Here is a 13,186-nt window from a genome sequence, read left to right as displayed (position 1 = left end):
CTTCTCCTTTGAAAAATCCTTCCGCTTTGGAGCTTACTTGAAAAGATCCTGCCCGTTTGGGAAGGCATTCCCAGTAGGAAAAAAATGGAAAACTCTATTACAACCATCACCCACAAAAATGTCCATTTTAATCACATTTTCTTCTCTCCTGACTAATGAAATACGTGTGAGAACAGTTTCACATTTTTCCCCCCTACAATTAAAAGGCTCAAATGACCTTAAATGCATGACTGTTTTTTGAATATGTTAGATAGGTCTTTTTCAGTCTTTCACCTCTTTCATATGCACATCAATTTAAAAGGCTTTCTTTTCAAAGAAACAGTAGAAAAGTTATTTTATGAAAGATGCATGTAGAAACAAAAATGAAAAATTAGCTATTCTGAATAAAAAAAATGAAGACTTCTTACTAATGTTACTAAAATATGTATTTTATGGATGCCTTTTGTTTACAAATAAAAGGTTATAAAATAGTGTGTATTGATATTAAAACAGCTGTGAGGAGGGAGGAGGGAGGGGGAGCGGACAGCCTGCAGCTGTGAACCTCTGTTTTGCCACAGCTATTACATGCTGAGAGCTCGCTTTGCCAGTGACTGAGCAAGGCTGGGGTAGTTCAGAATTGGGTTTTCCAGTGTGGACTGCAGGTAGGGTCTGAACGAGGCTGTCATAGAAGGTCTAGCCAGCTGCCCCTGTGGGACCCCCTTATTGGGCAGCAATGAGTCTGGACCCCTGGTGGGCTGAGGCTGGCAGGTCTCAACATGGTGTGATGAGTGTCCTGCCCGGTTCTGCTGCCCCTCCACCCCCTTGTGCTTTCACAGGTGTTACTCCCGACTACCCCTTAACGCTCCTACCTCCATCTCAGACTGTACTTTGCAGAGAACCAGACCTGTGCAAAGAGAGTCTCTAAAATGTCTTATGAAGGTGTATTACAAATTGGAGACAGAAGGAGACAGAGACAAAGACAAAACCGAGACTTGGGGTCATGAACATACAATGCAAGATTCAGGTGATGTGTTATAGAATTGTGTACCTGAATCCTATAAAATTTTATTAACCAATGTCACCCCTATGCATTCAACAAAAAATTTAAAAGAAGACCAAAAGAGACAAAGTTAAAAACCACTGGTGCCCACTTTGATCTACGATAATAAATTGGGCTAAACCCTCACAGTGAAAGGGATAGCCCCCGGTAAGCATCTTAGAAATCTCTTGTGTAAGGAAAGTAGAAAAGAGAAGAAAATTCCACAAAGCAGAAACACGTACATGCTGACTACACAATTTGATATCAAACGATGGCTGTTCTGATGGTGAGATAATGGTGACCACTGTTAACAATTACCTTCAATGGAGGCCATTGCTTTTTGTGGGCAAATGCTCTTTCGGAGAAAAACGAGATGGTATCTGAGTATCACTGGAAAAAAATAGGCAATTTCATTAGCATGTTTCAGGAATGGCTGAACATTAGCAGGGAAGAATATTTGTCAAACACTCTGATTATTAAAATTTAAAAAAAGTCCCGGCCCATGTGGCTCAGTGCTTGAGCATTGACCCATGCACCAAGAGGTCACTGGTTCGATTCCCGGTCAGGGCACATGCCCAGGTTGTGAGCCAAATCCCCAGTGGGGGGGCCTGCAGGAGGTGGCCAATTGATGTTCTCTCTCATCGATGTTTCTATCTCTCTCTCCTTCTCCCTTCCTCTCTCTCTAAAACCAATAAAGAAAAATAAATAAATAAATAAATAAAAATTTTACTTATATGTTTGCTTAGTAACAACTACTACTATGAAACTACATTTTCACTACACAACCGTATTTGAATGTATTGTTCGCTGTTTGAATCACAAGGACCCAGCTTTAGAAATGACACATATAAATCAATATCTACTTCTAAAGAATTATAATTGCACTGGATATAAGATGTTAATTAATGTAATTGCTTATTGCCCTCTTTAAGATGGATGTCCTCCATACTTTGGCCTTTTAGAGAAAGCATCTGCAGAATACTTCAAATACACATATGTGAGACGCACACATATCTTTATGAAAACATCGCTAACGTGAAGCTCTCCATTTCTTTTGCTTGGAGGGAGTTGGAGAGTCTGTGTTCGGATGCTGGGTTATGACTCATCAATATCACTGTTTCCCTGCCTTGCTGTATTCTGGACCCTCCCACATAGTAAAAGAGTCATCCCAGGCAGGGCTAGAACCTTGACCCTTTCAATACAGCTTCCAGAAGGCTGGGCTGTAGGAGCAATTGCTAAGCACAGCTGAAAATACCTCCGCTCTTCCCTGGGCATGTGGGGCTTACGCCGCCGCCGCCTCTGTGTTTCAGCTTCTTTGATGCTCAACATGGTTATCCACCTCCGTGAAGCTCCCTCTTCTAACACCAGGGAGCCTCTCTGCATCTTCCCTGAGCTCTTCTTAGGAGTTATGGTTCATATGACTTATTCTAGCATGTGATGCTATTCAATTTAGCTCTTTCTTTGTGTATTTTTGCATTTTCCCTAAATTTTAAAAGAATTAATAGGTCCTCCCTCCTCCCCCCAATATTATAAGTTCTTTCAGGATGAATTGATGTCAAGTATTTATTTGTTTGGTATCTCCCCCCAACCCCCCCCCCCCCCCACATACACACACACAATATTGTAACTCGTACCAGGAATGAACCATGTCAGGTATTCAAATATCCGTGAGAATTTTAGAAGTTTTATACTCTTTTATTACATTGAACCAACAGTAAATTGACTGTGGATGATAGGACTCTTAGTGTTCCCTTCAGTCAATGGGGTGGATGAACAGAGTGAGCCATTCGTGGACTGAATTTCATACCTAGATGTTCTCCATGAATCAAGTTCAGTATCTATGAGAGTCGCTGTAGTGAGGGATCGGAAGTTTAAACAAAAGAATAAAATAAAACACATCTATTTTGGTAGTTCCAGAGATGTACATTATAGCCTAGGGAATATAGTCTACAACACTCTAATAACTGTGAGGCCAGGGGTACTAGAAATATTGGGAGAACCACTCTGTAAAGGATAACCCCCATACTCTAACCACTATGCTGATGCAGAATAATATTGACTATACACTGTAATGGGGGGCAGGGGGGAGCTAACCTTAAAAAAAAGAATAAAGAAAACATCTGTTTTCTTATAGTATTTCTTTTGGGATGTAGTTATAGCAACACGTGAGAAAATATGACAATGTATAGTTTTCTGTTACTCAAATATAATTTGGTTCCTTTTCTTTTATCCCTGTTCTTGTACCACTCTAATTCCATGGTGACATGAGCAGGTGACATAAACGGCCACCTCAGTTTTTCTCTAGGACTGAAGAAGCCAAGCCTGAAGTGACCTGAAAACTGGTGGGTGTGTATGCTTGTATCTGACCTTTGCAGAATTGACTTCTGGGGTGTTAAAGATTTTTTTTAATGTATTTTTTAGTTACTTAATTATTTTTGTTACAGATGTTTATCCTTTCCCCCCACTGATTTCCCCCTCCCCATTCCTCCCCGACAGGTCCCCAGCTTTGTTGTCCATGTCCATTGTTCATGCGTACATGCATATAAGTTCTGTGGTTTATCTCGCCCACACCCCCTCTTCTGGGGATTGTCATTCTGTACCCTACTTCCATGTCTCTGGGACTACCCCATTCCTCAGACTGTTATGTTCATTATATTCCACAAATAAGTGAGATCATATGATACTTGTCTTTCTCTGCTTGGCTTGTTTCACTTAGGATGATACTTTCCAGGTCCCTCCATGTCGTCTCAAAGGATAAGAGATCTTTCTTTCTTACCGCTGCATAGTACTCCATTGTGTATATGTACCACAGCTTTTTTATCCATTTGTCTACTGATGGGCACTTGGGCTGTTTCCAGATCTTAGCTATTGTAAATAGTGCTGCTATGAACATAGGGGTACATACATTCTTTCTGATTGGTGTTTCAGGCTTCTTAGGGCATATTCCTAGAAGTGGGATCACTGGGTCAAATGGAAGTTCAGTTTTTAATTTTTGGAGGTAACACCATAGTGTTTTCCATAGTGGCTGCACCAGTCTGCATTCCCACCAGCAGTGCACTAGAGTCCCCTTTTCTCCACACCCTCGCCAACACTTGTTGTTTGATGATTTGTTGATGGCGGCCATTCTGACCAGTGTGAGGTGATACCTCATTGTTGTTTTAATTTGCATGTCTCTGATGATTTGTGATGTTGAGCATTTCTTCATATGTCTCTTAGCCATTTGTATGTCCTGTTTGGAGAGGTGTCTATTTAGTTCCTCTGCCCATTTTTTGATTGGGTTCTTTGCCTTCCTTTTGTTGAGTTATATGAGCACTCTATATATTTTGAAAATTAACCCCTTATCTGGTGTATTGTTGGCAATTATGCTCTCCCATAGAGTGGGTTGCCTTTCCATTTTGGTAGTTGTTTCTTTTGCTGTGCAGAAACTTTTGAGTTTGATGTAGTCCCATGTGTTCATTTTCTCCTTTTTTCTGTTGCCTTAGGTGATGTATCAGTGAAAATTCTGCTGTGTATGATGTCTGAAATTTTGTTGCCTACATTTTCTTCTAGAATTTTTATGGATTCATGGGTCACCTTTAAGTCTTTTATCCATTTTGAGTTTATTTTTGTGTATGGTGTAAGTTGATGGTCTAGTTTCATTTTTTTTTTTTTTTTTTGCATGTAGCTGCCCACTTTTCCCAACACCATTTATTAAAGAAGCTGTCTTTACTCCACTGTCTGCTCTTGCCCCCTTTGTGAAATATTAATTGAGCATATTGTCTTGGGTCCATTTCTGGGTTCTCTATTCTGTTCCATTGATCGATCTGCCTGTTCTTGTGCCAGTACTAGGCTGCTTTGTAGTATATCTGAAATCTGGCAATGTGATCTCTCCAACTTGGTTCTTCCTTTTCAAGATTGCTGTGGCTATTCGGGGTCTTCTTTGGTTCCATATGAACTTTTGAAGTATTTGTTCTAGTTCTGTGAAGTATGTCGTTGGTATTTTGATGGGGATTGCATTGAATCTATAGATTGCTTTGGGTAGTATGGACATTTTAATGATGTTAATTCTTCCGATCTATGAACAAGGTATGTGCTTCCACTTTTTTATATCTTCCTCTATTTCTTTTTTCAAATAGGTCCTTTAGTTTTCTGCAAATAGGTCCTTTATTTCTTTGGTTAAGTTTATTCCTAGGTATCTTAATTTTTTTTGCCACAATGGTAAATGGTATTGTTTTCTTAGTTCCTCTTTCTGTGAGTTCATCATTGGTGTATACAAATGCCATCGATTTCTTGACGTTAATTTTGTATCCTTATACATTGCCAAATTAATTTATTAAGTCTAGTAAATGTTTGATGGAGTTTTTGGGGTTTTCTACGTATAGTCTCACGTCATCTGTGAATAATGACAGTTTCACTTCCTCCTTTCCAATTTGGATCCCTTTTATTTTTTCTTACTGTCTGATTGCTGTGGCTAAGACTTCTAGTACTATGTTAAATAAGAGTGGTGAAAGTGGGCATCCTTGCCTTGTTCCTTAAGGAAAATGCTTTTAATTTTTGCCCATTGAGTATAATGTTGGCTGTAGGTCTTTCATATATGGCCTTTATTATGTCTAGATATGATCCCTCTATTCCCACATTGCTGTGTTTTTATCAGAAATAGGTGCTGGATTTTGTTGAATGCTTTTTCAGCATCTATTGATATGATCATATGATTTTTATCTTTAATTATTTTAAAATGTGTTGTATCACATTTATTAATTTGAGAATACTGTAACAGCCTTGCATCCCTGGAATGAATCCCAGTTGGTCATGGTGAATAATTTTTTTGATGCATTGCTGGATTCGATTTGCTAGTATTTTGTTCAGGATTTTGGCATCTATGTTCATCAGGGATATTGGTCTGTAGTCTTCTTTCATTGCAGTGTATTTTTCTGATTTTAGAATTAGAATTATGCTGGCCTTATAAATCGAGATTGGAAGTCTTCCTTCTGCTTGAATTTTTTAAAATAGTTTGAGGAGAATGGGTACTAGTTCTTCTTTGAATGTTCGGTAAAATTCCCCCGTGAAGCCATCTGGGTCTGGGCTTTTGTTTTCTGGGAGAGTTTTGATTACATCTTTAATTTCTTTTGTTGTTATTGGTCTGTTCAAGTTTTCTGTCTCTTACCAGTTCAGTTTTGGGAGACTATGTGTTGCTAGAAATTTGTCTATTTCACTTAGATTGTCGAATTTGTTGCCGTATAATTGTTCATAATATTTGTTTACAATCCTTTGTATTTCTGTGATGTCAGTTATTGTTTCTCCTCTTTCATTTCTGATTTTATGTATTTGGGTTCTCTCTTTTTGTTTCTTGGTGAGTCTATAAGGTTCCATCAATCTTGTTTATCTTCTCATTGATCCTTTGAATTGTTTTTCTGGTCTCCATGTCACTTATTTCTGCTCTGATCTTTACTATTTCCTTCATTTTACTTGCTCTGGGGGTTTCTTTTTGTTTGCTTTCTAGTTCTTTAAGTTGTGAGGTTAGATAGTCTATTAGAAATTTTTTTTTTGTTTCTTGAGGTAGGCCTGTAGTGCTATGAACTTCCCTCTCAGAACTGCTTTCGCTGCATCCCATAGATTTTGTGTTGTGTGTTCATTTTCATTGGTTTCCAGGAAGTTTTTATCCTCACCCGATGACATTTTTGCACTTATTTTCAGATAGAGAGAGAAGAAGAGAGAGAGAGAGAGAAAAAAATCCATGTGAGAGAGACACATCGCCTGGTTGCCACCCACACGACCCCAACCGGGGCCAGGGACAAACTGCCCTTATGGGAACCAAACCCAAGACTCTCTGTTCCGCAGGCCGACACTTTAACCACTGAGCAAACCAGCCAGTGCTGTTTTGTATAATTTTTATGTGTTGGGGAGAATAGTGTCATGTAGATCTAAATATACTTTAAAGATAATTTTCACTTCCTACTTTACCTTGGCATATATTTATTCATCAAGCAACTACAGTGATACCTCGGTTCTCGAACATAATTCGTTCCAGGAGGATGGTCGAGAACCAAATTGTTGGAGAACCGAAGCAATGAAAGCCAATAGGAAATAATGGAAACTGGATTAATTCGTTCCAAGCCCCAGAAAATGCCTATTTACTGGCCTAATTTGTATATAATATGTAGAAAAACATAAGTCTCAACAAGAAATAAAAGTGTACAGTATGTCTAAGGGTTAAATTCAGTGTAAAGCGTGACTCTCTCCACAAAGCGTGACTCTCTCTCTGCACTCACACTGATGACGCGAGCAAGGCGCGCTGGGCCGAATGAACGCCATTTGGCTCAACTCGGCTCATCTCGGAAGTTCGAGTTCCAAATATTTGTTCGGATTCCAAGACAAAAGTTTCTCGAATCTCCTGGTCGAATACCGATTTGGTCGAAATCTGAGGCGTTCGAGAACCGAGGTATCACTGTACTATTAAGTCCTCCCTGTGCTCCAGGCCTTGTTCCAGACTCTTGGAATTTAGGGGTGAATGAAAGAAAACCAGTCCCCATCTGGAGGGACTTAGATGGGCGAGTCCTTCAGGATCCAGCTTCTTAGACACTGTCACACATGATGAGCAGTTTCATTGGCATCACTCCCGCTAAACTTGGCCTGTCTCAGCCATCTTACTGCTGCACCACTAACACCTTGTTAGTCGTACAGGTGAATTATTTATCATGCTGCAGACATGATATTTCAGAGCCTAAAAACCACCAGCTAATAAGCTACATCTTTAGCCCATGCCTCATAGTTCGGGGTCCTACAGGTGAGACTATTTGCACATAGTAAAGAAAAGTCCAGCGTAGCCTTCCCAGGAGCATCTACCACTAGAAAAAGTACAAGATGTTAAAAAAACAACCACAACACCAGATTCTGCAATCCCAGACACTCAGACACACATATACCTGCGTGAGTCTGTGTGTGTGTCCCCCAGGCTGGTGGAACAGAATCAGCAGAGACACAAGTGCAGAAACTGGAGGCTGAGGAGCTGTCACTGTTCTGGCCCCGCCCCCATCACGCATGGCCCCGCCCCCATCATGCACAGCCCCGCACAGGACGGCTGGCGCCAGGCCAAGGATTTCGAGAGCGGTGCGGCTCCTGCCTCCAGGCAGACGTGCGGCAGCTGCAGTGGAAGAAACGGATTTAATACAAATATTTCAAGAACATTGTCAGCTTTTCTTTTTGCTGAGCAGCCTCGGGGGAAAAGGAGAAATTACCGACAGTGAGGGGATTGTGGGAAACAACAGAAAGGAAACAGAGGATTCTGCTAATACAATAAATAGCTTCCTCGCTAAACAACGGCATTAAAAGGACAGTCGATAACGGAATTGCAAATAAGGTAGCGGTGTATTTTTCAGAGATACATGTATTTTTTGCATTTAGATTTTCAATCAGCTAACGTGTTCAAATCTGTTCCCTACAAAATCAAACAAAAATAATAGAATAATTAAACACCTGAAGAAAAAATTAAGGCATTTGCGGCAAGGTGGTAATTAATCCACTGTGGGAATAAATGCAACGTTCTTTAGCTCCGTTGGAACAATGGATACAAATTAAATACATTGGGCGATATTCTAGTTTGTTTTAAATTGTCTTAGGTTGCTACTCAGTTGTGGGTGTTTTTTTTTTTGTTGTTGTTGTTGTTTTGGTTCAGATAGAGTAGGAGGGAGAGAGAGGAAGAGAGAGAGAGAAATATCAACATGAAAGGGACACATCCAGTGGTTGCCGCCCACACAACCCAACCAGGGCCAGGGACAAAACTGCAACCGAGGTACCTGCCTTTAGGGGAACCCAACCCAGGTCTCTCTGGACCAAGGCCGACGCTCTAACCACTGAGCCAAACCAGGCAGGGCAGTTTGTTGTTGTTTTCTAACATTCATAATATTTTGGTGTCCATCCACAATTGGACATTTCTTTGTTAATGTGGTATTTTTCTTTTTAAAATGTTTATTGATTTTAGAGAGAGAAGAAGGGAGAGGGAGAGAGAGATAGAAACATCGATGAGAGAGAACATCGATTGGCCGCCTCCTGCATGCCCCCCACTGGGGACCAGGTCCACCTGGGCATGTGCCCTGACCGAGATTCGAACCGGCAACCTCTTGGTGCATGGGTCGACCCTCAGCCACTGAGCCACACCTCCCAGGCTAATGCAGTATTTTTTTATAAGCAAAGCTTATTCGTAACCTGAAAACTGCAGAACCAAAAGCGGGTGTAGGTTTTGAGTATCAGCCCAAGAAGGAAGCTCAGTGGAACATGCTAGGTGGTGACGCAGCCTCAGGAATCTGTCCTGGGCTCTGGAGCAGGCGCAGTGGGAAGGGCCTCGCAGTGACTGTCAGAACTGGGGAGCTGGAGGACAGCCCTTCCTGCTGGCTTGGTGCTTCACAGTGCCACCTCAACATTTCTAACAATTGGAATGGCCACACCTACTTTTGATACACAGATCCTCCTCAGCTTACGATGGAATTACGACCCAGCCAACCCCTTGTAAGTTGAAATGATTAGAAGTTGAAAAGGCATTTAATACACCTAACCCATAGCTGAGCCCAGCCTGCCTTAAACATACTCAGAACACGATGCGTGTCTAAAACACTGGAGACCATCCGTTGTTGACACCTGTGACCGCTGGGGCTGCGGGGTCACGCTGCCTATCGCTTTCCTGGACAAGATCAATGTGCATCATTCTCACACCGCTATCAAGTTGAAAAATAGAAACTTGAACCATCACAAATCAGGGACCTTCTGTATTTTATTTTATTTTTAATGGCCTTTTACTTAAAGTATAACGTTTATATAGAACAGTTGGAAGAACACATCCGTTTTGTTGCTTTTTTTTTATAATTTTTTTTCTTTATTGATTTTAGAAAGAAAGGAAGGGAGAGTGAGAGAGAAACATCAATGAGAGAGAACATCAATTGGCCACCTCCTGTATGCCCTGCACTGGGGATCAGGCCCACAACCTGGGCATGTGCCCAGACTGGAAATCGAACCAGTGACCTCCTGGTGCATGGGTTGACGCTCAATCACTGAGCCACACTGGCCGGACAAACACATCATTTTTGGACACAACACATGGAGGCAGGAGAGTCCCCACTTATAATTCACAGTGGCGCAGGGGGGGCTGGGTGCTTCCCAGCTTCAGGATTCTGGGTTCTTTGTAGTTAGATGACCTGTCCCCAAAGAAGGTAACCTCTTATCAGGGATGGTAGCTGGGGTTTTGTTGAATTACAAGCTCTGAAGAAAAGAGAGTCCCCCAGTGTGTTAAAAGGAATTAACCCTCACAACAGGAGGAAACTCAGCTCCTCTTACCCTTGGGGACAGGGCAGAATCCGAGTGGTGGCTCTTGCTACTCCATGTCACGGCTGAGACTGGACATGGACAAGTGCAGGACATATAGCGAAGATGAGAGTTACGGGGTCACAGACACCTCAGGATGGTTCATGTGTTTGGTGCGGGGTGGGGGGCGAAGTGTAATATAGATTTACCTAGAATTAACAATCAAAGCGATTTGCACTTTGCACTTGCTTTCACTTCAGTGTATTCCTTCCTTCGTGAAGCACGTAGTATTAGGTCCTGACTGCACCCCAGCCTTGTCCCCTACTCTTAGATCACGGTGGTGAATCAACGAGAAAACAGTCCCTGGTTTTCGGGAACTTAGACACCGTTCTCTCTGCAACTGTTTCCTTGGCAGAGAACGTCACCCGGCCAACCTGTATTCAAGGGGCAGAGGAATATTGACCTTTTCCTGATGGAAAAAAGTATAAAATCACAAATAGAGGAGCATATTCTGGGGAGCGGTGGAGAATCATGGCCATTCTTGCAACCTGCCACCCTGTTAGCTGCATCTCACTTGCCCTAAATCACAGTGTCCTCATTGTCAAGAGACTCCTGTTCCTAAAACAGAAGGCTCTGGCCGCATGACTCGAACACACTTCAGAGAACGCGCTTTTGATACACCAGTGGAAACTCACTGAACTTTTCTTGTAATGATTGGGCGGTGGTATAACCTTTGGTAGCGCTGTCCCCGTCAATATTACCAGAAATTGTGTTGCTACGACAAATTTTTAAAAATGACTAATAGGCTCATAAATCAGGCTTCATTATATTTTTGGCTTCATTGAACTTGACCCACATGTTTTGGACCATGAGAAAGGCTAGTTCTGTTCCTCCTATAGATTCGAGGGACATCATTTTCTGTAGGGAGAAAGCACCATGAAACTCGTGTAACTGGCTGTTTACATTTACAATAGACCGGAAAAGTGAAAAGTGTTGAACTTCAGACTATTAAATGCAGAGGCACAGATGGACTGAGTCGATGAGGGAATTGTGGTTTATTACATGATTAGTCAACAGGGGAAGGTAATGATGAAGACATCTTCAATATCCTAATGCCCTATTACCGCCAAGCGACAATAAGACACCAAATAGGATAGATGTGAATTCTGTTAGATCTATTGCAGTACTGATTGTCATTTCAATGAAGGTGATGGAGGTTGTGGGTCAGAGGGAGTTGAACTTTTTTTTTTTAAATCTAAAATTTTGTATAATATCTACTCTAACTGTAACAATGGAAAGTAGAATTCTCTGATATAAGAGGTGACTGCTAAATCATACCCATCAACTAGAAACATTCCTAAGTTCCTACAGCAATTCCTTTGCTCTGCACCCTGATCGAGACCTTCTTAAATGGATTCTAACCAAGGCCTAAGGATTTCTGGGGTTATACCTGGGCTTGGCTTGCTCGGCCTGCGCTTCTGGAAGTTAGCGTGTCTCTTGCCTCTCTCTCTTTTTTCCCTAAGACTTGGTGTACGTTTTCATTTAGAGGTAGATACAAACTAATTGTTTCATCTCACTTTCTGGCTTTTGAGTTTCAGGATAAGTAGGAAATATTAGCAGTACATCTATGTACCAGAATCTATTTACAAAAATCTCTCTCTGCTTGGTGTAAAATATAGTTGTAAGGATGTCTTCATGAAATGTTACAGTTGATAAAGAAAATCAGTAGCTTGGACACATAACTGTAACAATATTAAAGAAAAACCTCATAAAACACCAGGTCCAATCCAGCTCATCTTCCCCCCGTAGGAAGAAGGGGAAAAAAGCCCAGCCCATTAGGAAAAACATTTAAGTGAATTGACTTTTATTTTAAAAAATAATAAGATATAAAATGTGTCTAAATTACCCCATTGTAATGAAATTTAGAATTATGAAAATGATTAAAATTGATGAGACTGTCATATTATTCCCTGATTTATTAGTTTCTAATTCTAGAGTAGACATCATTAATTTTGTTTGAGCCGATTTTTTAAGCATCGCAAGTAATGTTAGTATACTACAAATTATAGTCAGCATATAAACGTGAGCATAAGATAAAACCTGTGCGTTTACATAGTTATTAGCATAGTCAGCAGTAGGAGTTGTGTCTTTTAGTAGATGCTCAGTTAAAGATAAAGTGCCTTTGTCCGGCCGGTGTGGCTTGATGGTTGAGCGTCAACCCATGCACCAAAAGGTCACCTGTTTGATTCCTGGTCAGGACACATGCCCAGGATGTAAGCCTGGTCCCCCGTGGGGGGCATGCAGGAGGTGGCCAATTAATGTTCCCTCTCATCAATGTTTCTATCTCTCTCTCCCTCTAGCTTCCTCTCTCTCTAAAAATCAATAAAGAAAAAAATTTTTTCTTTTAATCCTACAAAACACACACAAAAAATGGATTGTCTTTATTTGTATGTTGATAACAAGATTAATATCATCAAGAAAATATGTAGCTCAAACACATAACTGGAACTATGTTATAGAAAAAACTCACAGACTTCTCTAATTCAGCTTATTCTCCCCCTATGGAAGGAAGGAAAATACATGGGTAGATGGTGATTATAAATTATGTAATTTGGAAGTTTATTTGATGAAATAATTATTTCCTAGTTACTAGTCACTTAAATTCTACTTCTGATTTAATAGTATACACAATGAGTTTACTCTTGAAATAGATTTACTCTGAAAACTTGGTTCATAAAAATAAACATACTCATCTAAAATTGTATGAGAGTTGCATTTTGGTATTCAGGGGGAATATCACATATCAATGGCTGGGTGACCAGGCACTTGTAATTTCAAGTAGTTAAGAAACAAAACAAAACAAAAAAACCTAAGGAAAGAAGTTATTTTTTTCCATTG

This window comes from Molossus molossus, unplaced genomic scaffold (genome assembly GCF_014108415.1).
Source record: "Molossus molossus isolate mMolMol1 unplaced genomic scaffold, mMolMol1.p scaffold_m16_p_7, whole genome shotgun sequence".
Taxonomy (NCBI): Eukaryota; Metazoa; Chordata; class Mammalia; order Chiroptera; family Molossidae; genus Molossus; species Molossus molossus.
The sequence above is the reverse complement of the archived record's forward strand: the minus strand, read 5'-3'. Positions refer to the sequence as shown.